This window comes from Canis lupus, chromosome 8 (genome assembly GCF_048164855.1).
Source record: "Canis lupus baileyi chromosome 8, mCanLup2.hap1, whole genome shotgun sequence".
NCBI lineage: Eukaryota > Metazoa > Chordata > Mammalia > Carnivora > Canidae > Canis > Canis lupus.
Window position 1 is genome coordinate 24,788,614 of NC_132845.1, and position 27,726 is coordinate 24,816,339.

Consider the following 27,726-nt stretch of genomic DNA (forward strand, 5'->3'; position numbering starts at 1 on the left):
GTTTCCTCTAAACCCACTTATTTGAAAGTTTTTATCACTTACATATATTCTACTTTGTCAAATAATTTTTCTGAGTCTATTGAGATATTCACCTGATTTTTGCCCTTCCTCTTGTTAATGTGATGTTAATTTTATCAAATGCTGTTTCTTCATCTTTTGAGATGATCACATGATTTTAATCCTTCATTTTGTTAATATGGTGTATCATATTGATTGATTTGTGAATGTTGAACCTCCCTTGTGTCTCTGGAATAAATCCAATTTGATTGTGGTGAGTGATCCTTTTAACCTATCAGTGAATTTAGTTTGTTAATATTTTGTTGAGGATTTTTGCATCTATGTCCACCAGATATGTTTGATATGACGTTTTCTTTTTTTGTAGTGTCTATCTGACTTTGTTATCAGGCCTTACAGAATGTATTGAAAATTTTCCTTTTCTATTTTTTTTTGGAATAGGTTGAGAAGGATAGGCATTAACTCTTCTTTAATCGTCTGATAGAATTCACCTGTGAAGTCATCTGATCCTGAATTTATGTTTGGTGGGTTTTTTTGTTACTGATTCAGTTTTTGTTCTTAGTAACAAATATGTTCAAATTTTCTATTTATTTCTGATTTAGTTTTGGAAGATTGTGTGTTTCTAGAAGTTTATACATTTCTTCTAGACTGTCTAATTTGTTGGCATATAACTTTTGATAATACCCTCATAATTCTTTGCATTTCTGTGGTCTCATTTGTTATTTCTTCTCCATTTTTTATTTATTTGAGTTCTCTTTTTTTCTTGAATAGTCTCACTAAAGGCTTAACAATTTTGTTTATCTTTTCAAGGAATTAGCCCTTGGTGTCATTTATCTGTTTTTTGGATTTTTTTAAAAGTCTCTGTTTATTTCCACTCTAATCTTTATTATTTTCTTCCTTCTACTTCCTTTTGGTTTGTTCTTTTCATTCTAGTTCCTTTTGTAGTATGGTGAGATTGTTTAAGATTTTTCTCATCTCTTGAGGTAGGCCTATGTTGCTATAAACTTCCCTCTTAGGACACTTCTGATGTTCAAAATCCAAAAATTTTGGACTGTTTTTATTTTCATTTGTCTCCATCTATTTTTTAATTTCCTCTGATTTCTTTATTGACCAATGTTGATTAGCCTCCATCTGATGTGATTTTTTTCTAGTTCTTTCCTTATAATTGATTTTTAGTATACCATTGTGGTCAGAAAAGGTGCTTGATATGATTTCAATCTTAAATTTTTGAGACTTGCTTTATGACTTATTACTGATCTATTCTGAAGAATATTCCATGTGCACTTGAAAAATATGTATTCTTCTGTTTTTAGATGAAATATTCTATATAAATCTGTTAAGTACATAGTCTAATGTGTCATTAAAAGTCACTGTTTCCTTATTGAGTTTTCTATCTGGATGATCTATCCTTTGATGTGAGTGGGGTGTTATAATCTCCTACTAATACTGTAATACTGTTCATTTCTCCCTTTATATCTGTTAATATTTGCTTTATATATTTAGATGCTTCTATGTTGGGTGCATAGATACTTACAATTGTTATAACCTTTTGTTGGATTGATCCCTCTTTCATTATGTAGTGCCCTTCTTTGTCTCCTGCTATAGTCTTTGTTTTAAAATCTATTTTGTCTCATATAAACTTTGCTACCGTGGCTTTTTGTCTTGCTTCCACTTGCAAAAAGTATGTTTTTCCATCCCCTCACTTGTAGTCTATATGTATCTTTAAGTCTTGAGTGTTTTATAGGCAGCGTATTTTTGGACCTTGCTTGTTTCTTTATCTATTCATTCACCATACATCTTTTGATTGGAGCATTTAATCTATTGTGATTTGATGGCTTTCTTTTAGTGTCATGCTTGGATTCCTTTCTTTTTTGTTTCTTGTGTATCTATTATAGGTTTTTTTATTTGTAGTTACCATTGAGTTCATATATAACATCTTATTTGTGTAGCAGTCTATATGAAGTTGATGGTTAAGTTTAAACATATATAAAAGTACCAAATTTTATTCCCCTTCAATATTTTATGTATATGTTATATTTTACATCTTTTTATTTTGTGTACCCCTTGATGAATTTTTGCAATTTTAAATGATTTTACTACTTTTGTATTTTAACCTTCAAACTGGTTTTATAAATGGTTAATCTACTACCTTTACTATATGTTTGCTTTTACCTATAAAAATTTTTCTCTTCCTAGCTTTCTTACTTCTAGTTATGACCCTTTCTTTCTGCTTAAAGAAATCCCTTTAACTTTTATTGTAGGCTGGTTTAGTGGTGATGAATTCCTTTACTTTTTGCCTGGGAAACTCTCCCCCTCAGTTCTGTATGATAACCTTGCTGGGTAGAGTATTCTTGGTTGTAGATTTTTTTTTCTTTTCAGCACTTTGAATATATCTTGCCACTCCCTTTGGGCCTGAAATTTATACCAAAAGATCAGCTGATAGCTTTATAGCATTTCCCTTGTATGACAGGAGTGCCTTGTGTGGGGTCTGGTCTTCTTGCTTTTCTATGCTTGTGATGATCCTCCTGTTTGTAATTAGTTATGCTGGGGGTTTGGTTTCCAACCATATCTTTGCCCCTTCTATCCTTTTTGATGTGGCTTTCCCTCTATGACTAACTGTGGAAGGTCTGCTCTGCCATTCTTCAGGTCATTTTCAGAGTTAGTTGTATAGATGTACCTGCTGCCTGTGGGTTCTGTAGACAAGGGGAGCTCAGGATCCTCCTACTTCATCATCTCCCCTCCTTCCTTCATTTGATTTCTTGAAATACCATTTAAAAAAAATTTTTTTTTAAGATTTCACTTATTTATTCATGAGAGACACACAGAGAGAGGCAGAGACATAGGCAGAGAGAGAAGCAGGTCCCATGCAGGGCGTCCAATGTAGGACTTGATCCCAGGACTCCAGGATCATGCCCTGGGCTGAAGGCAGATGCTCAACTGCTGAGCCACCCAGGCATCCCTTTAAAATACCATTTAAAAATGTAAAACTATTCTTAGCTTATGAGTTGTATAAAAAGAGGCAGTGGCTGGATTTGAACCATGGATCATATTTTGCCATATTTTTTTCTTTATCTTAAACCATTATTATCTGTGTATTAGAATTGAGGTATAAGAGCCAGAATATATATTAAGCTGTTGTCAAAATTACCTCACTCATAGTATAGATAAAGAAACAGACCCAATAGTCACCCAAGCTGCCCTTACAATCTAGCTCACTGCTGATAGGTCCCATAGTAGAAACTACATCCCAAGGACTTCCTACCATTGCAAGTCAATGCTGGGTGTTAACAGCACCAAGGCAGAAGTTGAATAGGGTCTGAACTGGTTAGTTCAGGCATTTAAGTCTTGTTTAGCAACAAAAAGGAAACCCAATGTGCTAGAGACTTGCCCAAGTCATAGCAGTTGGGAGGACTTAAGAATTACTACTCCAGACTACAAGAATCTAAGGAGAAGGCAAGGTTTACAATAAACAGCTCTCTCTGCTAAAGGATCCAAACTCCCATAGTATTTGTGTTAGTTGCTAGGACTGCCATAACAAAACACCACAGACCAGGCATTTTAAACAACAGAAAACTTATTGCCTCACAGTTCTGGAAGCTGGAAGTTTGAGATCAATTTGTTGACAGGGTTGGTTTCTTGGTAGGCCCCTCTTCTTGGCTTATAAATGTTTATCTTCTTCCTGATTTACATCATCCCTCTGTAAAGTCTGTTCCCTAATCTCTTCTTCTTAAGGATACCAGTCATATTGGATTAGAATCCACCCTAATGACCTCATAAAAATGAGATTAAAATTAATTAACCTCTTTAAAGGCCCTGTCTACACATAGATATTCTGAAGGACTAAGAGTTAGGACTTCAACATTGAGTTTTAGGGGCATACAATACAGCCCATAATAGGATCTCAACTCTGATACTTTAGAAAGGTATCTTTTTGTACCTATGTAATTCTGTGACACTTATATAAAGCATAGGATGGTAGATTGGTTAAAAAAAAATAAATGTGAATACCTTTATGTAATCTTTTCCCTTTCAATGTTCAAAGTAAGAGGGACTGTCATGGCTGAGTCTCTCAGATACTCCATGGGTCTTAGTTTTCTCATTCATAAAACAAAAACCCTGACCTGACTTACAGAAACAGAGAAGTGAAAAAATGTTTGCCAAGTATCGTGAGGTCCTAGAGGAAAGTAATTCCACCTGCCCAAAGCATTCAGGTTATGTATTACAGTTTCAGAATTATATTTTTAACCAAGTAATATTTCACAGGGATAACATAATCACCTAATGATGTCCTCTTGAATGTTAATTATACAGCAGTATTGAAATGCACCAACATGATTTATTTTGTCTGAAATATCCTTTACTTTTTCATACTATGTAATTTAGAGAGCATTGTGACTACAACGCTCTATTCAAAGTCACCTTGCCCCTTCACAAAATCCTGTCCTGCTAGAAATATACTGAAATTAGTGCCTGGTGTTTAGATTTTTCCCCTGATAGAAGTTTCTATTCATTTCTGACTGAATTATGAGTTGGGATAAGTATTTCTAGGGAAAGAATTAAATGGCAAAATTTGTCAACATTTCTCTGTACTTTGTTACAAAGAATCCCTTATTTTTGGTTAAGCATATTTATCTCCATCTGAAATAGGGGGATTATTTTATAGATGAGGAAACTGACATCCAGAGATGTTTAGTAACTTGCCCAAGGCCACAGAATTTTCAGTGTTGGAGTCAAGACTAACATACCAGTTTGTCTGACTCTAATACTTTTATTATAGCATTGCTTTCTCTTTCAGAAGCCCTTTCTTTTACCTTAAGAACATAGTAAACCTGAAATATAAAGAATTTTGTAGAGATACTTTAGGTTTTGTTAGTTTGCTTTTGTCTGCAAGTAATACAAAATTAACTCAAATTGATTTAACTCCTTCCCAGTATGGCAGCTGGATGGCTGCCAGTAACAATGGTACTAAATTGGTCAAAGAGAGAGGTGGTTCTTTTTAGAGTAAAGGAAAACTACCTCTCAAGATTCTAGCTAACTTTTCCTTTTGTCTTATTGGTTGGAGTTAGCTCACATGCCCTGGACCAGTCAGGTGATGGGACTAAACTCAAATCACTCAGGTACAGCCTTTGTGCTGAGATTAATTTCCTAATCTACATAGATTCTGCTCTATGAAGAAGCTGTGAAGACTGAGGAGCAAACTGCAGTTCTGCTCCCTCCCAAGAGTCACATAACACCAGGCTCTTAATCTTTTAACATTCTTTTTCAGTATATTTGAATTTACCATAACGACATCCCATTTGCATTCTCAGCATCCTCTAGTATCCCCTGAGCCTACAGTTTCTCCAGTGGATAAAGAAAGCCCAGGGTGGGCATTCAGCTCCCTCAGGATTGTGAGTCATTCTTAGGAACCTCCACTCTGACCTGGCCTCACAGGGATTACAGGGGAAACTGTGTGTCTTAGCCAATAAAAATCTGATGGTGAAGGAGAAATGGAGAGGGACTTGGCAGCAGCCAGCATTTGGATCTTGGCAAAACATGTTCCTACTTGCACACCCAAGTAGCAGTCCCAACCAGCAGTTTTGTTCATCTTCAGAGCCAAGATGGTGGCACAGTCTGACCAGGGAAGTTGGTAGACTACAGATCTGGCTGATTCAGATCCTCAAACAAAGATCATTGCTGTCCCTACGACTGTATTTGCCCCTTCAGAGAAGGAAGAACAGAGTGATAGCCCAGCCTATTACTGAGTGTAGTTCACAGCTCTACCTGACCAAAATGGTTGGGCTGAACAGCTGGAAGCTGTGTAGCACAATAATACCTGACTGCAGAGTATGACAAGCAAGGATGATCATCTGCAGGGCAAAGCCAGTGGCCTTGTTTGGCTAGGAAACTAATTTGATTTAAGACCACAAACAAGATGTCTTGCTGGCTTTGGAGCCAGTTCTCAAGCTTTGCTTAGGCAAGGAAACTAATTCATAGCCCTGCCCATTGCTGAATATAGCTTTCAGCCCACTTGACCAGGAAACCTAACCAGAAAATGTGAGAACTATGTAGTCTATCCAATGGCTCTGCTTATAGTGGCACTTGAACACAGAGCACAGCCTGTGACTTTCCCCATCTACAGAGCAAAACTAGTGACTCCATCTGGCCAGGAAGTTCAGTGCACAGTCTTGTCTGATTCAAGTTTCAAAACAATGAGCTGTTCTGGCTTGGGGCCTGTACTGATATTCACCCAACCCACCACCACTAATTCATAGCATTATCTACTAATTCATAGCATTATCTACTACTATGAGAAGCTAATTCATAGCATTATCTACTACTGAGTATAGTACTTAGTCCTGACCATCTAGTATGACAGATGAAAGGATACAGGTAATCACAGAGCACATCCTGCAGCCTTGCTTGGACAGGAGACCAAGGCATCACTCCTATCCAGCTGTTCTCAGCCCACAGCAAGCCACCTAACCTCAGAGTTCTGGCAGTGGTCTTACACAAAAATACACTGATAGCAAGATATACCTGCCCAGGGCATTATCAGCAGACATGTCCAGAAAACCAAACAGCTGACTGATGAAGAACTGTCTCTGCCAAAATGAACCTGTAAAGTCTGGAAGAGGAAATTGCTTACACAAATGCATAAATACAAATGTAAGGAATCAAGGATCTTAAGAAATTAGGTAAACATGACACTACCAAAGAAAATTAACAAAGCTCCTGTAACTGATTCTAAAGAAATGGAGATCTATGAATTGTTAGATAATTCAGAATGCTCATCTTCAAGTAGTTTAGTGAACTACAAGAACACAGAGACTACTAACCAAAATTAGGAAAACAATTCATGAACCAAATGAGAAGTTTAATAAAAACATTAATTAACATCATAAAAAGCACAAAAAGGTAGGTAAAGGTAAATATATAGTCAAATTTAGGTTCTGTAATATGGTAATGCTGGCACATAATTAACTTACAACTGAAGTTTAAAAGTTAAAAGACAAAAGTAGTAAAAATAACCATAACTAAAATAATCTGTTATTGGTTGCACAATATAAAAAAATATGAAAGCTCTGCCATCAATAACCTAAATTGTGAGATGGGAGACAAGTGATAATGTAGTTTGGGAATATTATTGAAGTAAAGTTGTTAACAGCTTAAAATAGGTTGATATAATTTTATGATACTTTTTTATATGCCTCATGGTAACTAGAAGGAAAAAAAACCTATAGTAATCATACAAAAGAATATGAAAAATAAATCAAAGCATACTGACCAAAAGACATCAAAACATAAAAGATAGCAGAGTAAGAAACATAGAACAATTAAACTACAAAACAGCCGTGAAAAAATTAACAAGATGGCAATATTAAATACTTTCTTAACAATAATTACCTTAAACATAAATGGATTAAATTTTCCAGTTAAAGACATAGAATGGCCGAAGGGGTAAAAAACCAAGATCTCACAATACACTGCCTATACGAGATGCACTTTATTTTTATTTTTTAAGATTTTATTTATTTATTCATGAGAGAGAGAGAGAAGGAGAGAGAGAGAGAGAGAAAGAGAGAGAAAAGGAGAGAGAGAGAGAGGCAGAGGGAGAAGCAGGCTCCATGCAAGGAGGCTGACATGGGATTCGATCCTAGGACTCCAGGATCATACCCCCGGCTAAAGGCGGTGCTAAACCACTGAGCCACTAGGGCTGTCCATGAGATGCACTTTAATCTTAAAGACACACATAGGCTGAAATTAAGAGATGGAAAAAGGTATTTCAAGCAAATTTTAACCAAAACAAAGCAGGAGTAGCTATACTTCTAATCAGACAAAAAAGATTTTAAACTAAAAATGGTAAAAAAGAGACAAAGAAGGTCATTGTATAATGAAAAATGGATAAATCCATTAAGAAATATAACAATTGTAAATATTTATGCACCCAACATTGGAGCACCTAAATATATAAAGCAAAAAGTAACAGAGGCTAAAAGGAGAAATAAGCAGGAAAACAATAATAGAAACTTTAATACTCCACTCTCAAAAATGAACAGATTATGCAACAGAGAATCAATAAGGAAACAGAAGTTTGAATAAATTATAAACCAAATGGACCTAGCAGACATATACAGAATATTCTATTCAACAACAACAGAATGCATTCTTCTCAAGTGCACGTGGAACAATTTCTAGACTAGACCATATGTTTGGCCACAAAACAAATCTTAGCAAGTTCAAGAAGATTGAAATCATACCAAGTATCTTCTCTGACCACAGTGGTACGAAACAACAAGAGAAAAACTGGAAATTTTATGAATACACAGAAATTAATTAACACTTTCCTCAAAAAACAATGGATCAAAGATGAAACTGAAAGGGAAATAAAGTATTTTAAGACAAACAAAAATGGAAACAACATAAAACTTATGAAATGCAACAAAAGCAGCTATCAGAGGGAAGTATATAGCAATAAATGCCCACATTAAGAAGCAAGAAAGATCTCAAATAAACAACCTAAATTTACCTTAAGGAACTAGAAAAATAATTAACTCAGTGCAAGGTTAGCAGAATGAGAGAAATAATAAAGATTAGAGCAGGAATAAATGAAATTCAAGGTCCAATTCAAGGTGACTACATCAGAAGACTGAACTCACTTCCTCCATAGAACACACCAAATTACATTATTAATAGAAAAGTTTCCCCTGAACAACTGAGGGCTGACTGAACAGCTACTGAACAGCCAAAGAGAGAGTATGACAAAAGAATGGCAAGAAAGGCAGACATGGTAGCAAAGGGAAGCCCCATCCCCCAAACTGTGAACCACAGTGGGGACAAATAGTACTGGTGAAGAGGAAACAAATCCTTCTGTCTTTAGGCACACACACACACAAAAAGCCACAATTTGAAAGAAAAACTCATATATAAAAAAGGTGAAACTAGAACTTTGACAAGTGGTGGAGGAGCTATGGTAACACTCTGGGTCAGAGGGACTCGAAAAAGACATGGTTTACATTCCCACCCTACCTTAAAAGCCTAGACTGGAGCAGGGTATGGAAGCCATAAGGAGTGTGTTCAGTCCTCTTGTGAGCTTGCAACTTAAGTGAGTCTAGGGTCCACAAGCCCATATCAGCCCTATTTGCACTGGGACAAGGATAAGCAGCTGCAGCTTAACAGGGCAGAGAACTCTCAGAAGAACTCTCTTGGGTGGAAATGCTCTCTACCCAACCACCTTAAAAGCTCCAGACTAGAGCAGGGTCTAGCTCACAGAGAGCTGTCCTCAGTAAGCCCAGGGTCCTTAAGCCCACATCAGCCATCCTGGTGCTGGGCGTAGAAAGCAAGCTATGATTTTGTGTGTGTGTATGTGTGTAGGGAGTTGTTTATTAAACAAGTATTAATAAACTTGTAGTATTAGTAGTAGTATTACTACTACTACTACTACTACTACTACTGCTACTATTTACTTTGTATAATTTGGGGATTTTTTTTGGTTTTGTTCTTTTCTTTTTAAAAAAAATTCTTAATTAATTAATTTTTATTTTAAGCAAACTCTATGCCACACATGGGGCTTGAACCCATGACCCTTTGATCAAGAGTTGCATGCTCTACTGAGTCATCCAGCCAGGAGCCCTTTTCTTTCTTGTTCTTTTTCTTTTCTTCTTGTTTTTTCCATCCCTTTTTCTTTTTTCCCCCTATTTTCTCCTTCTATTATTTTTTCTTTTAATCTTTCTATTAAAAAACACAGATTAAAAGAATAACTAGCATAAATAGACACAGCTGCAGCTAGCCAGCAAAAGTCAGCAAGCGCCTACAATCCATATAGGTGAGACTGCACACAAGAACATTCCTTCAAATTCAGAAGTAGCCATTCTCCCTAATCCATAGAAATAAATGAAGCCATGCAAACTGGGTAGACAGAGAAATATGCTCCAAAAGAAAGAACAAGAAAAAAAACCTCATAAGAAGAACCTGAAGGAAACAAAGATAAAAAATATACCTGATAAAGAATTTAAAGTAATAATCATAAAGATACTCACTGGGCTGTAGAAAATAATGGAAGAACTCAGTGAGATCTTGAATAAAGGGATAAGAAATATTAAAAAGAACCAATCAGAGATGAAGAATATAATAAATGAAATAAAAAACACACTAGAGGGAATCATTAGTAGATTAGAAGATGCAGAGGAATGTAATAGTAATCTGGGAGACAGGATAATGGAAAGCATACAAGCTGAAGAGCAAAAAGAGAAAATAAATTTTTAAAATGAGGATAAATTGAGAGATCTCCTGGACAACATAAAGTTTGTTCATAAAGTTTGTTTATCATTTGCTTTATAGGGCCCCAGAAGAAGAAGAGAAAACTGTAGAAAACTTATTTAAAGACATAATACTGAAAACTTTCCTAACCTAGGGAAGGAAATAGACATCCAACTCAAGAAGTACAGAGAGTTCCAAATAAGATGAAACCAAAGAGGTTCATACTCTGACACATAATAATTAATATGTGAAAGGTTTAAAATAAAGAGAGAATCTTAATAAGTGATTTAAAAGATTACCTACAAGTGAAAAACTATGACTCTCAGCTGATTTCTCAGCAGTACCTTTGAAAGCCAAAAGGGAGTGGCATGATAGATTCATAGTGCTTAGATTAAAAAAAAAAATCTATAATCAAGAATACTCTATCTGATGAAGTTATCATTTGAAGAAAAGCTTCCCAGACAACATAAAGATAAAGATACAGGAGTTTATTGCCACTAAACCAACCACATAAGACATGTTAAAGGGACTTTTTTTTTTTTTAGTATTTTATTTATTCATGAGAGACACACAGAAAGAGACAGAGACATAGGCAGGGTAAGAAGCGGGCTCTCCAATAAGGAGCTTGATGTGAGACTTGATCCCAGGATGCGAGGATCACAACCTGAGCCAAAGGCAGAGGCTCAACCACTGAGTTACCCAGGTGCCCCTAAAGGGACTTCTTTAAGCAGAAAAGAAATGGCTATAATTAGATGTAAGAAAAATATAAATAAAATATGTAAAATATGTCAGCATATATGTGAACTATGCAGAAGGGAGTAAAAAAGGGAAGAAAAGGGGAAAAAGTAGATGAAAGAAGATTTTTCTTTTCCTGTCTTTTTTTGTTTGTTTTTAAGGAATGTATTTGAACTTAAATGACATCAGATTAATATGGACCACTATTTACTAGGATGTTGTATATAACTTCATGGTAAGTGCAAACACAAAGCCTATGTAGATACACAAAAAGTAAAAAAAGAAAGAAAGTCCCCTAAACCCACTATAGATTCTCATTGATCACAAAGATAGCAAAAGAAGAAAGGGGCAAAGAACTACAAAAACAATCAGAAAATTGTGAAAAGTAGAAATAGACACCTATAATAATTAAATGTAAATGACCTATAAATAATTAAAGGACATACAATAGTGTAATGGATTTAAAAAAAAAAAAAAGACCTATCTATATGCTTCCTACAGAAGATACACCTCAGACTTAAAGATACACACAGACTGGAAGTGAAGGGATGGAAAAATATTCACCATGCAAATGGAAGTGAAGAAAAAGCCTGAGAGGAGTACTTATATGCAACAAAATAGACTTTAAAACAAAGTTTGTAACAAAAGACAAAGAAGGGTATTAAATAATAATAAAGGGATCAATATATAAAGAGAATATAACAATTGTATACATCCATGCACCCAACACTGGAGCACCTATTTTCATAAAGCAAATGGTAACAGACATAAAAGGAGAGAAATGGGCAATAATATAATTATAGTACGGGATGTTAACACTCCACTTACAATAATGGTTAGATCATCCAGACAGAACATCAATAAGGAAACAATGTCTTTGAATGATATGTTGGACCAGATGACTATAAAAGATATATACAAACATTCCATCCAAAACAACAGAATACACATTCTTTTCTTTAAGGACTTTATTTATTTATTTTATTTTTGGGGGGAGGGGTAGAGGGGGAAAGAGAGGAAGAGGGAAGGAGTCTCAAGCAGACACAGAGAGCCTGAAGTGGGGCTCAGGCTCACGACTCTGAGATCATGACCTGAGCTGAAACCAAGAGTCAGACACTTAACTCAATGAGCCACTCAGGCACCCCCCAGAATACACATTCTTTTCAGATGCAAATAGAAATTAGGCTATAAAACAAGACTCAATAATTTAAAAAGACTAAAATTATACCATGAATCTTTTCTAACCACAACAGTGTGCAAGTAAAAATAGATCACGAGAAAAAAACTGGAAAAAACACACAAACACATGGAGACTAAACAACATGATACTAAACAGAGAATGGGTCAATGATGCAAGAAAATAAGAAATTAAAAAAATGCATGGAGACGAATGAAAATACAACAGTCTAAAATCTATGGGACCCAGCAAAAGCAGTTTTAAGAAGGAAATATATGGCAAACCAGGTCAAGAAACAAGAAAAAAATTCAAATAAAAAATCTAGCCTTATGCCTAAATGAACTAGAACAAAACAATGCCCAAATTGAGTAGAAGAAAGGAAATAAAGACCAGAGCATAAAAAAATACCCCAGAGCATAAATAAATGATGCAGACACTGAAGTAGAAATATAAATATCAATGAAACAGAGATCTGGTTCTTTGAAATGATAAACAAAATTGACAAACCCTAAACCAGACTAATTAGAAAAAAAAAAAAAAAAGAAAAAAGAAAGGACTCAAATAGATAAAATCAGAAATGAGGGGCACCTGGGTGGCTCAGTGGTTGAGTGTCTGTCTTTGGCTCAGGTCGTGATCCCGGGGTCCTGGGGTTGGGTACAGCATCAGGCTCCCCCAGGGAGCCTGCTTGTCTCTCTGCTTATGTCTCTGCCTCTCTCTGTCTCTCATGAATAAATAAACGGAATCTTAAAAAAAAATATCAGAAATGAGGGAGAAGTAACAACTGATACCAAGGAAATACAAAGGATTATAACAGAATATTATGAAAAATTATATGCCAACAAACTGGGAAACCTAGAAGAAATGGATAAATTACTAGAAACATATAATCTCCCACAACAGAACTAGGAAGAAATAGAAAATCTGAACATAACAATTATAAGTAACAAAACCGAATCACTAAACAACAAAATATGGGGGAAAAAAAAACCAGGACAAGATGTATTTACAAATGCATTCTACCATACATTCAAAGAAGAGTTAATATCTATTTTCCTCAAAATATTCCAAACATAAAAGAAAGGAAAGCTTTCAAGTACATTCCATGATGCTGGTATTGCCCTGATACCAAAACCAGACAAATACACTGTAAAATAAGAAAACTACAAGCCAATATTCTGGTGAACATACAAGCAAATATCCTCAACAAAATGTTAGCAAAAAAAAAAAAAATGTTAGCAAACTGCATAAAATACAGTAAAAAGATCATTCATCATGATCAGGTGGGATTTATTGCAGGGATGGAAGGATGATTCAATCTTTGTGAGTCAATGTCACACCACATCATCAAAACGAAGGATAAAAATCATAAGATCATCTCAAGATGTGGAACAAGTATTTGACAAGATTCAACACCCATTCATGATAAAAACTCTCAACAAAATGGGGCTGGAGGAAACATAATTCAACATAATAAAAGTTATATATGAAAATTAACATCATACTCAGGGTGAAAAACTGACAGCTTTCCCTCTAAGGTTAGGGACAAGACAAGAATGCTCATTCTCACCACTGTGACACAACATAATACTAGAAGTCCTAACCACAGAAATCAGGTATGAAAAAAAAAAAAAGAAAAGAAAAGAAATAAAAGACATCCAGATTGGTAAGGAAGAAGTAAAACTGTCAGTATTTGCAGATGACATGATCTATACATAGAAAATCCCAAAGATTCCACCAAGATACTATTAGAATTGATAAATACATTCAATAAGGTCACAGAATACAAAATCAATCTACATAAACACATTTCATTTTGTGTATTAGGTAAGCTCTACACTGGCTCTCAGCTCACTATCCTGAGATAAGACTTGAGCTGAGATCAGGAGTCAGACACTTAACCAAGTGAACCACTGAGACACCCCACATGTTGCATTTCTATAAGCAAATAATGAAGTAGCAGAAAGAGAAATTAAGAACATAGGCTCATTTACAATTGCATCAAAAATAAAATACTTGGGAAGAAACTTAGCCAAGGAGATGAAAGACCTGTACTGTGAAAACTATAAAATACTGATCAAAGAAATTAAAAATGACTCAAAGAGAAAAGTGTCCCATGCTCATGGACTGGAAGAATATTGTTAAAATGTCTATACTACACAAAGAAATTTACAGATTTAATGCAATTCCTATTAGAATACCATCAGCATGTCTCATGAAATAGAATAAAAAATTCTTAAATTTGTAGGGAACCACAGAAGATCCCAAATAGCCAAAGCAATCTTGAAAAAGAAAAACAAATCTGGAGGTATCACAATTCCAGATTTCAAGTTGTACTACAAACTTGTAGTAATAAAAATAATATAGTGTTGACACAAAAATAGACACATAGGTTAATAGAACAGAATGGAGAACACAGAAATAAACCCATACCCATATTATATGGTCAATTAATCCACAACAAAGGAGGCAAGGATATGCAATGGGAAAAAGAGTCTCTTCAACAAGTAGTTGGGAAAACTGGACAACTACTTGCTTATACCATACATTAAATAAACTCAAAATGGATAAAGATCTATCTAACTGTGATATCTGAAACCATAAAAGTCCTAGAAGAGGGCACAAGCAGTAATTTTCTTGACATCAGCCATAGGAACATTTTTTTTTAGATAGGTCTCTTGAGGCAACAGAAACAAAAGCAAAAATAAACTATTGGGATGACATCAAAACAAAAAGCTACACAGTGACGGGAACACTCAACAAAACCTACTGAATGGGAGAAGATGTGTGCAAGTAATGTATCCAATAGAGTTAGTATCCAAAATATATTTTGAAAATTATACGACACCAAAAAATAGCTAATCCAATTAAAAATGGGCAGAAGACATTTCTCCAAAAAAGACATACAGATGGCCAACAGACACCTGAAAAGTCACTCAACATCACTCATCATTAGGGAAATGTAAATCAAAATCATGGTAAGCTATCATTTGACACCTGTCAGATTGGTTAAAATAAAAAACACAAGTAATGACAAGTGTTGGCAAGGATGTAGAGAAAAAAGAACCCTTGGGCACTATTGGTGGTGTGCATACTGGTGCAGCCAGTGTGGAAAACAGTATGGAGTTTACTTCAAAAAATTAAAAGTAGAACTACCATATGATCAGGTAATTCTACTACTGGGTATTTACTCAAAGAATATGAAAATACTAATTCAAAAAGATATATGTATTTCTGTGTTTATTGCAGTATTATTTACAATAGCTAATTTAATGGAAGCAGCCCACATGTCCATCAATAGATGTATGGACAATGAAGATGTGAGATACACACACACACACACACATATACACACTGGAATATTATTCAGTCATAAAAAAGAATAAAATCTTGCCATTTGCAATGACATGGGATGATTATGCTAACTGAAATAATAATTCTCCAGAAGAGATCACATATTAGGTCACAAAACAGACCTCAACAAATAGAAAAGAATATAAAATCATACCATACACCTTTTCTGACTACAATACTACAAAACCAGAAGTCAGCCACAAGAAAAAATTTGGAAAGACCACAAACACATGGAGGTTAAACAATACGCTACTAAACAATAAATAAGTCAACCAGAAAATCAAAGAAGAAATAAAAATAATATATGGAAACAAATGAAAATGAAAACAAAATGGTCCAAAACCTTTGGAATGCAGCAAAAGTGGTCATAAGAGGGAAGTATATAGCAATACAGGCCTACCTTAAGAAGGAAGAAAAATCTCAAATAAACATCCTAACCTTATCTTAAATCTAAAGGAACTAGAAAAAAAGAAGAAGAAGAAAAACAAAACCTAAAGCCAGCAGAAGGAAAGAAATAATGAAGATTAAATCAGATATAAATGATATAAAAGCTAAACAAAACCCCAATAGAACAGATCAATGAATCCAGAAGGATTTTTAAAAGATTTATTTAGTTATTTATTTGACAGAGAATGAACATGCATGAGTGGGAGGGACAGGGGGAGAGGGAGAGAGAATCCCAAGCAAACTGCATCCTGAGAGCAGAGCCCAATTCTTGGCTTAACCTCACAACCCTGAGATCATGACCTGAGCTGAAATCAAGAGTCAGATACTTAACTGATTAGGCTATCCAGTGACCCCAGGAGCTGGTTCTTGGGAAAAAAAATAATAAAATAGATAAACCTCTAGCCAGATTTATCAAAAAGAAAATTGATAGGACCTAAATATATAAAATCACAAATGAAAGAGGAGAAATCACAACCAATACCACAGAAATACAAGCAATTATGAGAGAATATTGTGAAAAATTATATGCCAAAAAATTGGATAACCTAGAAGAAATGAATAAATTCCTAGAAACATATAAACTACCCAAACTGGAAGTTCTGGAAGAAATAGAAAACTTGAACAGGGCAGCCCTGGTGGCCCAGCGGTTTAGTGCCACCTTCAGCCTGGGGCGTGATCCTGGAGTCCTGGGATAGAGTCCCATGTTGGGCTCCTTGCATGGAGCCTGCTTCTCCCTCTGCCTGTGTCTCTGCCTCTCTCTCTCTCTCTCTTTCTCTCTCTGTGCCTCTCATCAATAAAAAATAAAAATCTTTTAAAAAAAATAAAGAAAGAAAACTTGAACAGACTAAGAACCAGAGAAGAAATTGAATCAGTAATCAAAAAACCCCCAAAGAAAAGTCCAGGACTGCAGGGCTTCACAGGTGAATTCTACCAAACATTTAAAAAGGAGCTCATGCTTAGTCTCAAAGTATTCCAAAAAGTAAAAATGGAGGCAATACTTCAAGATTTATTCTAAGAAACCAGCATTATCCTAATACCAAAAGCAGACTAAACTCCACTAAAAAGAAATACAGGTTCATATCCCTGATGAATATGGATGCAAAAATTTTTAATAAAGTATAAGCAAACTGAATCTAACAATAGATTAAAACATCATTCACCAAGATCAAGTGGGATTTATTCCTGTGTTGAAAGGGTGGTTCAATATTTACAAATAAATGAATGTGATATAACACATTAATAAGAGAAAGGATAAGAACCACAAGATCATTTTAATAGATACAAAAAGCATTTACAAAGTACAACATCCATTCATGATAAAAACCCTCAAAAAATAGGTTTAGAGGGAACATACCTCAACATGATAAAGGCCATATATGAAAAACCCATAGCTAACATCATCCTCAATGGGGAAAAACTGAGAGCTTTCCTCTATGGTCAAGAACAAGACAGGAATGTCCCCTCTCATCATTATTATTTAACATAATACTGGAAGTCCTAGATGAAGCAATCAAACAACAAAAAGGAAATAAAAAGCATCCAAATCAGCAAGGAAGAAGTAAAACTTTCACTATTTGCAGATGACATAATATTCTTTGTAGAAAACCAAAAGTCTCCACCAAAAAAACTGTTAGAACTAATAAATGAATTCAGTAAAGTTGCAGGATAAAAAAAATCAATGTAGAGAAATGTGCTGCACTTCTATACAACATTAATGGAGCAGTAGAAAGAATTAAAGAATCAATCCCATTTACAATTGCACCAAAACAATAAGATACTTAGGAATAAACTTAACCAAACAGATGAAAAACCTGTATTCTGAAGTCTATAAAACACTGGTGAAAGAAACTGAAGATGACATAAAGAAATAAAAAAAAAAACATTCCATGCTCATGGATTGGAAGAAAAGTATTGTTAAAATGTATATATTACTTAAAGCAGTCTATGCATTTAATACAGTCCCTATTGAAATCCCAACAGCATTTTCACAGAGATATAACAAACAACCCTAAAATGTATATGGAACCACAAAAAACTCTCAAGAGCCAAAGCAACCTTGAAAAAGAAAAGCAAAGCTAGAGGCATCACAATTCTGATCTTCAAGCTATATTAAAAAGCTGTAGTGATCAAAACAGTATGGTACTGGTACAAAAATGGACACATAGATCAATAGGATAGAATAGGAAAACTCAGAAATTAACCCACAACTACATGATAAATTAATCTTCAACAAAACAGGAAAGAATATTCAATGTGAAAAAGTCTCTTTAGAAATGATATTGGAAAAACTGGACAGCAACATGCAAAAGAATGAAACTGTACAACTTTCTTACACCGAACACAAAAATAAATTCAAAATAGATTAGAGACCTAACTATGAGACCTGATGGCATAAAATTCCTGGAGAACATAGGCAGTAACCTTTTTGACATTGGCTGTAGCAACTTCTTTCTAGATATGTCTCCTAAGGCAAGAGAAACAAAAGGAAAAATAAACTACTGAGACTACATAAAAAAAAGTCTTATGCATAGTGAAGGAAACAACAAAACTCAAAGGCAACCTATTAAATGGGAGAAGTCATCAATGACACATCTGGTAAAGGGTTAGTTTCCAAATTTGTAAAGAACTTAACAAACTCAACACCCCCAAACTAAATAATCCAATTTAAAAATTAGCAGAAAACATGAATAGACATTTTTCCAAAGAAGACATACAGATTACCAGCAGACACATGGAAAGATATTCAACATCACTCATTATCATCACGGAGCTACAAATCAAAACTACACTGAGATATCATCTTAAAAAATGGCTAAAATAAACAAAATAAGAAACACATATTTGTGAGAATGTGGAGAAAGGGAAATACTGTTATATTGTTGGAGGGAATGCAAACTGGTGCAGCCACTCTGGAAAACACTATGGAGGTTCCTCAAAAAGTTATGATCTAGCAATTGCACTACTAGATACTTACCCAAAGAGTACAAAAATACTAATTCACGGGGACAAATACACCCCAATGCATTATCTACAACAGCCAAATTTTGGAACCAGGCCCAGTGTCCATCAACTGATGAATGCATAAGGAAGATGTGGGGTGTGTGTTTGTGTGTGTGTGTGTGTGTGTGTGTAAAAAATGCACTATTACTCAGCTATAAGAAAGAATGAAATCTTGCCATTTTTAGTGACATGGATAGAGCTAGAGAATATAATATTAAGCAAAATAAGTCAGCCAGAGAAAGACAAATATATTATTTTACTCATATATACAATTTAAGAAACAAAACAAATGAACAAAGGGGAAAAAAATAGAGAGAGAGGCAAACCAAGAAACAGACTCCTAACTATATAGAACAAACTGGTGGTTACTGGAAGGGAAGTGGATAGAGAGATGAGTTAAATAGATGATGGGCATTAAGGAGTGCGCTTGTAGTGATGAGCACCAGGTGTTGTATGGAAGTGTTGAATATATATATATATATATATATGTATATATATATATATATGCCTGATACTAATATTACACTGTGCTAACTACCTGGAATTTTAAAAAATATTACACTGGTAATATTAGTTATATATATATATATATGAGCACCAGGTGTTGTATGAAAGTGTTGAATATATATATATATGCCTGAAACTAATATTACACTGTGCTAACTACCTGAAATTTAAAAAAATATTACACTGGTAATATTAGTTATATATATATATGAGCACCAGGTGTTGTATGGAAGTGTTGAATATATATATATATATATATATATATATATATATATATATATGCCTGAAACTAATATTACACTGGTAATATTGTTGAATATATATATGAGCACCAGGTGTTGTATGGAAGTGTTGAGTATATATATATATATATGCCTGAAACTAATATTACACTGTGCTAACTACCTGGAATTTAAAAAAATTAAAAATAGAAACAATCCCATTTATAATGGCATCAAAAACAAACAAACAAAAAAGTTAGGTATAAATTTAACCATGGAGGAGATAGATCTCTACTTCGGAAACTACAAGACATTGATGGAAAAAATTGAAAATACAAATAAATGGAATGGTATCCCATGTTCATGGTTTGGAAGAATTAATATCGTTAAAATGTCAGTACTACCAAAAGCCATATATGGATTCAGTGCAATTACTAGACTATTCCAATGGCAATTTTTACAGAGGTAGAATAAAAGATCCTAACATTTATATGGAACCACAAGAGACCCCAAATAGTCAAAGTAATTCTGATAAAGAACAAAGCAAGAGGCATCACATTTCCTGTTTTTAAGCTATTCTATAAAACTACAGTAAGCAAAACATTATGGAAGTGGCATTAAAAAAGACACATAGATCAGTGCAGAATCAAGACCCCAGAAATAAACTCAAGAATATATCATCAACTAATATTTAACAAAAAAGCTAAGAGTGTTCAGTGGAGAAAAGACATTCACCTCAATAAATGGTGCTGGGAAAACTAGATATCCACATGTAAAAGAATGAAGTTACACTTTTATCTTACTCCACTCATAAAAGACTCCATAAAGACTTAACTCAAAGTCTGGAAACTGTAAAACTCCTGTAAGAAAACAGGAAATAAGCACCTTGACATGTGTCTTGGCAATCATTTTTTGGACATGATACTTAAAGCACAGCAACAAAATAAAAAATAAATAGGTGGAACTACATCAGACTAAGAAGCTTCTACAGAGCAAAAGGATCAATCAACATCATGAAAAGACAACCTATGGAATGTAAAAGAACATTCACATATCATATATCTAATAAAGGGTTACTACCCAAAATATACAGGAAATTCATATACTTTAATAGCAAAAAAAAAAAAAAATTCAATTTAAAAATGGGCAAAGTACCTGAATAGACATTTGTCCAAAGAAGATATAAAAATGGCTAAAAAATACATTAAAAAGTGCTCAACATTACTAATCATTAGGGAAATGCAAATCAAAGCCACATGAGATATAACTTCATATGGGTTAGAATGTCAAGCATCAAAAAGACAAGAGATTTAAAAGGCTGACAAGAATGTGGAGAAAATGAAATTCTTGTATACATTTGGTGGGAGTGTAAATTAGTACAGCCACTATCAAGAACAGTATAAAGAGTCCTCAAGGAAATCAAAAGTATAACTACCCTTGCTTCTGGGAATACATCCAAAGGAAATGAAATTACTGTGTTGAAGAGATATTTGTATCGCATGTTCATAGCAGCATTATTTACAACAGTCATGATATGAAAACAGTCTATTAGACTGTCCATTAAGGATAAGTTAATAAAGAAGTTGTGGCATATATATACAATGGAATATTATTCAGCCACAGAAAAAATAAGGAAATCTTGCCATTTGTGACCACATGTATAGACTATGAAGGGCATTATGCTAAGTGAGATAAGTCAAGGAGAGAAAGAAAAATATTTTAAGATTTCACTTATATGTAGAATTTTAAAAAAACACACACAAAAGAGATCAGGTTTATGGTTATCAGAGGCAGACACTGATAGGAACTGGATGAAGGTAGTCAAAATGTACAAAGTTCCATTTTTAAAATAAATACATGCTGGGGATATAATATTACAGCATGATGACTATAGTTGACACTGCTGCATGATATATATGAAAGTTGTTAAGAGAAAATTCTAAGAATTCTCATCACAAGGAAAAGTATTTTTCTTTTTTTGGTATCTATATGAGATGATAAATGTTAACTATACTCATCGTAGCAATCATTTCATGATATATGTAAGTATGTAAGTCAAGTCATTATGATATTCACCTTAAAAAATCTACAGTGCTGTCAATTATGTCTCAATAAATCTGGAGGAAAAATAAGGGATAAAAAATTCTTATCCACCATCCTTCAGCTGAGAGGGAGTAGAGACAAATACTCAAATCTTTTCATTTTTTCTATGATGTAATAAAGTCTTTTTTAGAGGAACTTGGCCTCCAGGCTGTCATGGTTGAAAGGTATAGAGTGGAGCAAATGTCACAGAAACACAAAATCAAAGAATAGTGTAATTGAAGGTTGTTCATGTAGCCCTGTGGTTATTACAGCCTTCTCTTGGGACCCTGCACAGCTTTTAGGCACCCTCAGTGGTAGGTGGGAGAGGATGAGCTGGGGGAACCTGCAAGATTTCCCATCGATTGGGGGAGGTCTACTCTCACATCTTCCACATGCAACTTTCATAAAATATTCTTTTAGATACAGTGTGCTCCAGCTTAAAAAACCACTGCTAAAACAAGTAAGCAAAAGAAAAATAGAATGAAAAAAATCTCTGTTCTATTCCAAACTTCAGACAAGGTAAATAATTTGCCCCAAATCACATTGCTCATAGAAGCATAGAAGCAGCAAGGCCATAACCCAGTTCTCCCAAGTCCCATCCCAGGGCTCTTTCTACCACCATGATAAATGCTACCTTTCTGAAGAAAAAAGTCATTTAAAAGCCCATTACAGAAATGACAAACTGGGAGCCAGAAACAAAAATCTTAAGGAAAAAAGTAGGCCAAGTGCTGTATTGAGGTCTGAGAAGGCCATTTTAGCCTACTCAGGCACTGATTCAATTTTTCATTTTGGCATGATTTGAGCTTTCTTCTTTTTCATGTCCAGGTACAACTCTTTTTCAGGAAACTCACTATGGACAATTATCTACTTGGGGAAATAAATGAGACTCTTTTTAATGGTGCTTCTTGCCCTGCAATCCAGAAAGATAAATCAGAATTTGTCCCCAAAACAATTTAATGAAGACATGAAAAATATATTTTAATATTCACACACAGCTATGGGTAAATGAAAAATAAAACATACATATGATAAGCATGGGAAATATAAATGATCAAACATTAGTAACAAATATAATGTAATAAAACACTTAATTTACCAGATTACTCAGGTAATGGAATGTGCACATGAATGTAATTTTCTAGTGAACTGAAACAACCCAAAATTGATTATTTTAGCCCTCACAAATTTTTATGTAATTTTACTCTCTTAAAAAATCGCTATAATATTCTTAATGAAGGTTATTTGATAATCTAGAATATTACAGTGCTTCTGGATCATCATTCTGAATATGAATTTTCATTGAGTTCTGTAAGGTAAAGAAAATTGGATTTAAGTCGGCTAGCTCCCAAAGGCTTATTGCTAAAATTTCTAAAATTTCTCTATAAAAATTTCAATTACTTCTATTTCTGGCACAACAAATAACTACTCCTTGAAATGCCTACCCACTGTAAACAACTAGAAACTGGACAAAATATGGTGAACAATGGTTTTCAGACACTGGTTAGCAGGCATATCAGACCTGTAGCATTAAGGAAAGAAAATTAGAAAAAGAAAAAAGGAAGAGAAAACAGATGAGATTATCTCTGAAACTGTCCTAGATTTGCTGAGGCTGTTGGAATTTGTGGGGCTGCATACAGGAAAGGAGAGAGCTCTAGAAATCTGCATGGGAATCCACTATGTCTTTGCTGGACTACTAAACTACATGTGCACATGATAAAATTCTACTAGAACAAGCAAAAAACTATAAACTATATAAAGACAAATAGTTCTCAGACCTCAAACAGTGCTGCAAAATATTCAAGCTCTGACTAGTTTAGTCAACAGATCTCTTTGAACACCTAAAACATTCCATAGGGAACTAAAAAGGTCAACCCTTAGTAGTAGGGCTAAACCAGACCTATAGTAAAAGCCGCTCTAGACCTGTCCTAACAAAACCAAAAGTAAGTTTCAAAATGATCAAGCTGATCTAAGTAACTGAACTGCCTATTAAACACTCTTAATTCCAAGGCTTACAAAAGGAGGGAAATGTAACAAAACATTTCCAATGTCTAATCTAATCAAAACTTACCTATAAAATCACATACAAAGAAACAAATAAAAAATATAACCCATGGCTGGAATAAATATTAGACAGAAGTGGCAAGAAGTGGCAAAGACAATGTAATTAGCAAACTAGGACTTTAAAATGGGTCTTATTAATATGCTCATAGATTTAAGGAGAAATAAGATAATGAGAGAATGGACAACTTTTAAAAAAGAAATTCAAGAGATTAAAAATAAATTTGTCTTGGTTTAAAGGGCAGATGGTAGAGCAAGAGGATGCTGTGTTCACTTCATCCTACAGACACACCAAGATAACAGTTACAAATGCACAACTAACTCTGGAAATAACATGCAGGCTGGCAGAACAGATGTACTGCAGCTAATCAGAGAGAAAAGGATACACCGAAAAGGGTCGGAGAGATGGAGACACAACTGGGGATCAACCCCCCCAAAACTAACCACAAACGATAGGGAAACCACATAATGAAGAGAGAGGATCAGACACCACATTAGGCATCCCTTACATAAGGACCCACATTGGGAACATGAGTCCTCATGACAACCAAAGGGACTTAATTTCAGGAGCTCTTAAAATTAGAGGGGCTTAACTCAAGGTACTTTAAAAATCAGTAAGGTTAACTCCAGAAAACCAAGAGGTCGATAGGCAACTGAGTCCCTGCCCTTGAAGAGATGAATAGTAACTAGGCCCAAGACACAAAACAGAAGCAATAGTTTGAAAAGAACTTGGGGTGTGCATGAAGATTGACTGACTAATCTTAGAACATGGGCTTGAGGGGTGGGGATCGTTAGATTTCTCTAGGAACAAAAGTGCTGGTGGGTCACATTTTTCTTTCCCTCACCTAACCGAGGTAGCCAGAGGATTGCAGGAGCCAGTGCTAACACTGTCCATCCACTTTGCTCGCACCATGTACCCCCTTCCTTGCATGCTTTCCCTAGCTAACCTGCCCACCTTGGCTGGCATTGTTTCAATGCAGCTTCTGCCCTGCCACACCTTGCAGAATACCAAAGCAGTGATTGGAGCCTCTCCAAAGTGACTCTTGCCCTAGGTTGGGGGGGGGGGTGGGCAGGGAGAAAAGCCCACACATAATATAATGCACTCACAGGTCCTGCAGCCAGGCCACTTAGCAGGTTCTTCAAGGAGCAAGCCCTGCCTTTGTTATGCCTGCTGCTGTTGCAGAAAGGGAATTGTAGTCAGCAAGACTGAGTGCTGGACCACCCCACCAAAAACCCCAGGGCAGCCACAGCCAGACCTGGGAAGAAAACCCTGCCCTGTGCATCCATAGGAGGCCAATCAGGTCACCAGAGAAAGCTGGTTTGAAAAAAATTCCACCTTAGCCAAAACAGGAATGCACACCCATCACACAGGAGACATCCCTGGAGTGCCTAGATTTGGTGACTAGGGTAGATTGTGCGATAGGGCATACTGAAACTCTTCTACACAGGGCCACTGCTTTCAAGACAAGAAGATGTAGGAGAATAACAAGCAAAAAATACATTAGAGGGAATTAACAACAGCTTAGAGGATGCAGGAGAACAAATCATGAATCTGGAACACAGTAATAGAAAGCAACTAAGCTGAACAGAAAAACAAAACCCAAAAACCCATGAGATTAGGTTAAGAGAATTCAGCAACCTCATTAAGCATAATAACATTTGCATTATTGGGAATCCACAAGGCAAAGAGAGAGAGGAGGGGATAGAAAAATTATTTAAAGAAATAATGGTAGAAAACACCCCAAACTGGGGAAGGAAATTGACATCCAGGTCCAGGAAGCATAGAAAACCCCTAATGGAATGAACCCTTGTAGGCCTGCATTAAGACACATAATCTTTAAAATGGCAAAACAAATGATAAGGAGAATTTTTAAAGCAGCAAGAGAAAAGAAAACAGTTAATTCAAAGGAAACCCCATAAGGATATCAGAAAAGTTTTCAGGGTCAACTTTGCAGGCTACAAAGTAGTGGTATTATACGTTCAAACTGCTAAAAAACCAAACTACACCAAATCAAAACAATCTTACAACCAAGAATACTTTACCCAGCAAGATTATCACTTAGAGTATAAGGAGAGTTAGAATTTCTCAGCCAAGAAAAACTGACAAGGTTTATCACCACTAAACCAGCATTACAAGAAATGTTATAGGGAGTTCTTAGGTGGGAAGAAAAAAGAGAAGAAAATTATGAAAGAAAAAATTCCACAGATAAAAGCAAATGTACAGCTGAAGAAGTAGATTAATCATTTATAAAGCCAGTATGAAGATTAAAACTCAAAGGTAGTAAATCCATTATATCAACAAAAATTAGGCAGGATACCTCAAATAAAAAGATGTAAAATATGGCATCATATACACAAAATGCATGTTTGGGGTAGTAAATTAGTACTTCTAGAATGTGTTCAAACTTAAGCAACCATCAACTTACTATAGACTGCTATACACATAGAACGTTATATATGAGCCCAATTTAACCAGAAACCAAAAACCTAAAACATATACACAAAAACTAAAGAGGAAAAGGAAACCAAACATAACACAAAAGAAAGCCATCAAACTGCAAGGAAAGAGAACAAGAAAAGAAGAAAGGAAAAGAGAACTACAACAATCAGAAGACAATTAACAAAATGGTAATAAGAAACAGTATATTCATAATTGCTTTAAATGCAAATATACTAAATGCTCTAATCAAAACATAGAACTACTAAGGAATATAAAAACAAGATCCATATACATCCTGCCGACAGGGGACTTGCTTCAGACCTAAAGACATAAAGAGTCAAAGTGAAAGGTTGGGAAAACATGTACTCTGAAAAGAGAAGTGAAAAAAAAGCAGGGTATCAATTCTTACGTCAAACAAAATAGACTACAAAATAAATACTGTAGCAATGCTTTTATAGACTAAATAGACTTTAAAACAAGAGCTATAACAAGATAGAGAGAAGGCCACTTCATAATGATAAAGAGATCAATCCAATAGGAGGATTAATAATTATAAATATCTGTGCATGCAACATAGGAGTACCTATATACATAAAGCAAATATTAGCAGACATAAAGGAAGAAATGGAGAGTAATACAATTATAGAAAGGGACTTTAACACCATATTTACATCACTGAATAGATCATTCAGAGAGAAAATAAACAAGAAAAAAGTGAGTTTGAATGACACATTAGACCAGATGGACCTAACAGATATATATATATATATAAAACATTTCATGCAAATGCAAGAATTCACATTCTTTTCAAGTGCACATGGAATATTCTCCAAGATAGATCACATATTAGGCCACAAAACAAGTCTCAGTAAATATAAGAATTGAAATCATTACTAGGGAAGTTCATAGTGATATAGGCCTATATTAAGAAACAAGAAAAGTCTAAAATCCTCTAATCTTACATCTAAAGGAGCTAGAAAATGAAGAACAATCAAAGCTCATAGCTAGTACAAGAAACGAAATAGATTAGATCAGAAATAATTGAAATAGGTATTAAAAAAGATAATAGAAAGCTTAATGAAACCAAAAGCTGGTTCTTTGAAAACAAAATTGAAAACCTTTAGCAGACTCATCAAGAAAAAGATAACAGAAATAAATGACATAAAAAATGAAAGAGAGCAATGATACCACAGAAACACTGAAAATTATAAGGGAAAATTATGAATAATTTTATATTATTAAAATTATATGTCAACCAATTGGACATCCTCGGAGGAAAAGATAAATTCCTACAAACATATGATCTTCCACAATGGAATCAAGAAGAAATAGAAAAGTCCAACTGAACAATTATTAGTAATGAAATTGAATCAGGGGCACCTGGGTAGCTCAGTGGTTGAGCATCTGCTTTCAGCTCAGGTTGTGATCCTGGGGTCCTGGGATCGAGTCCCTTA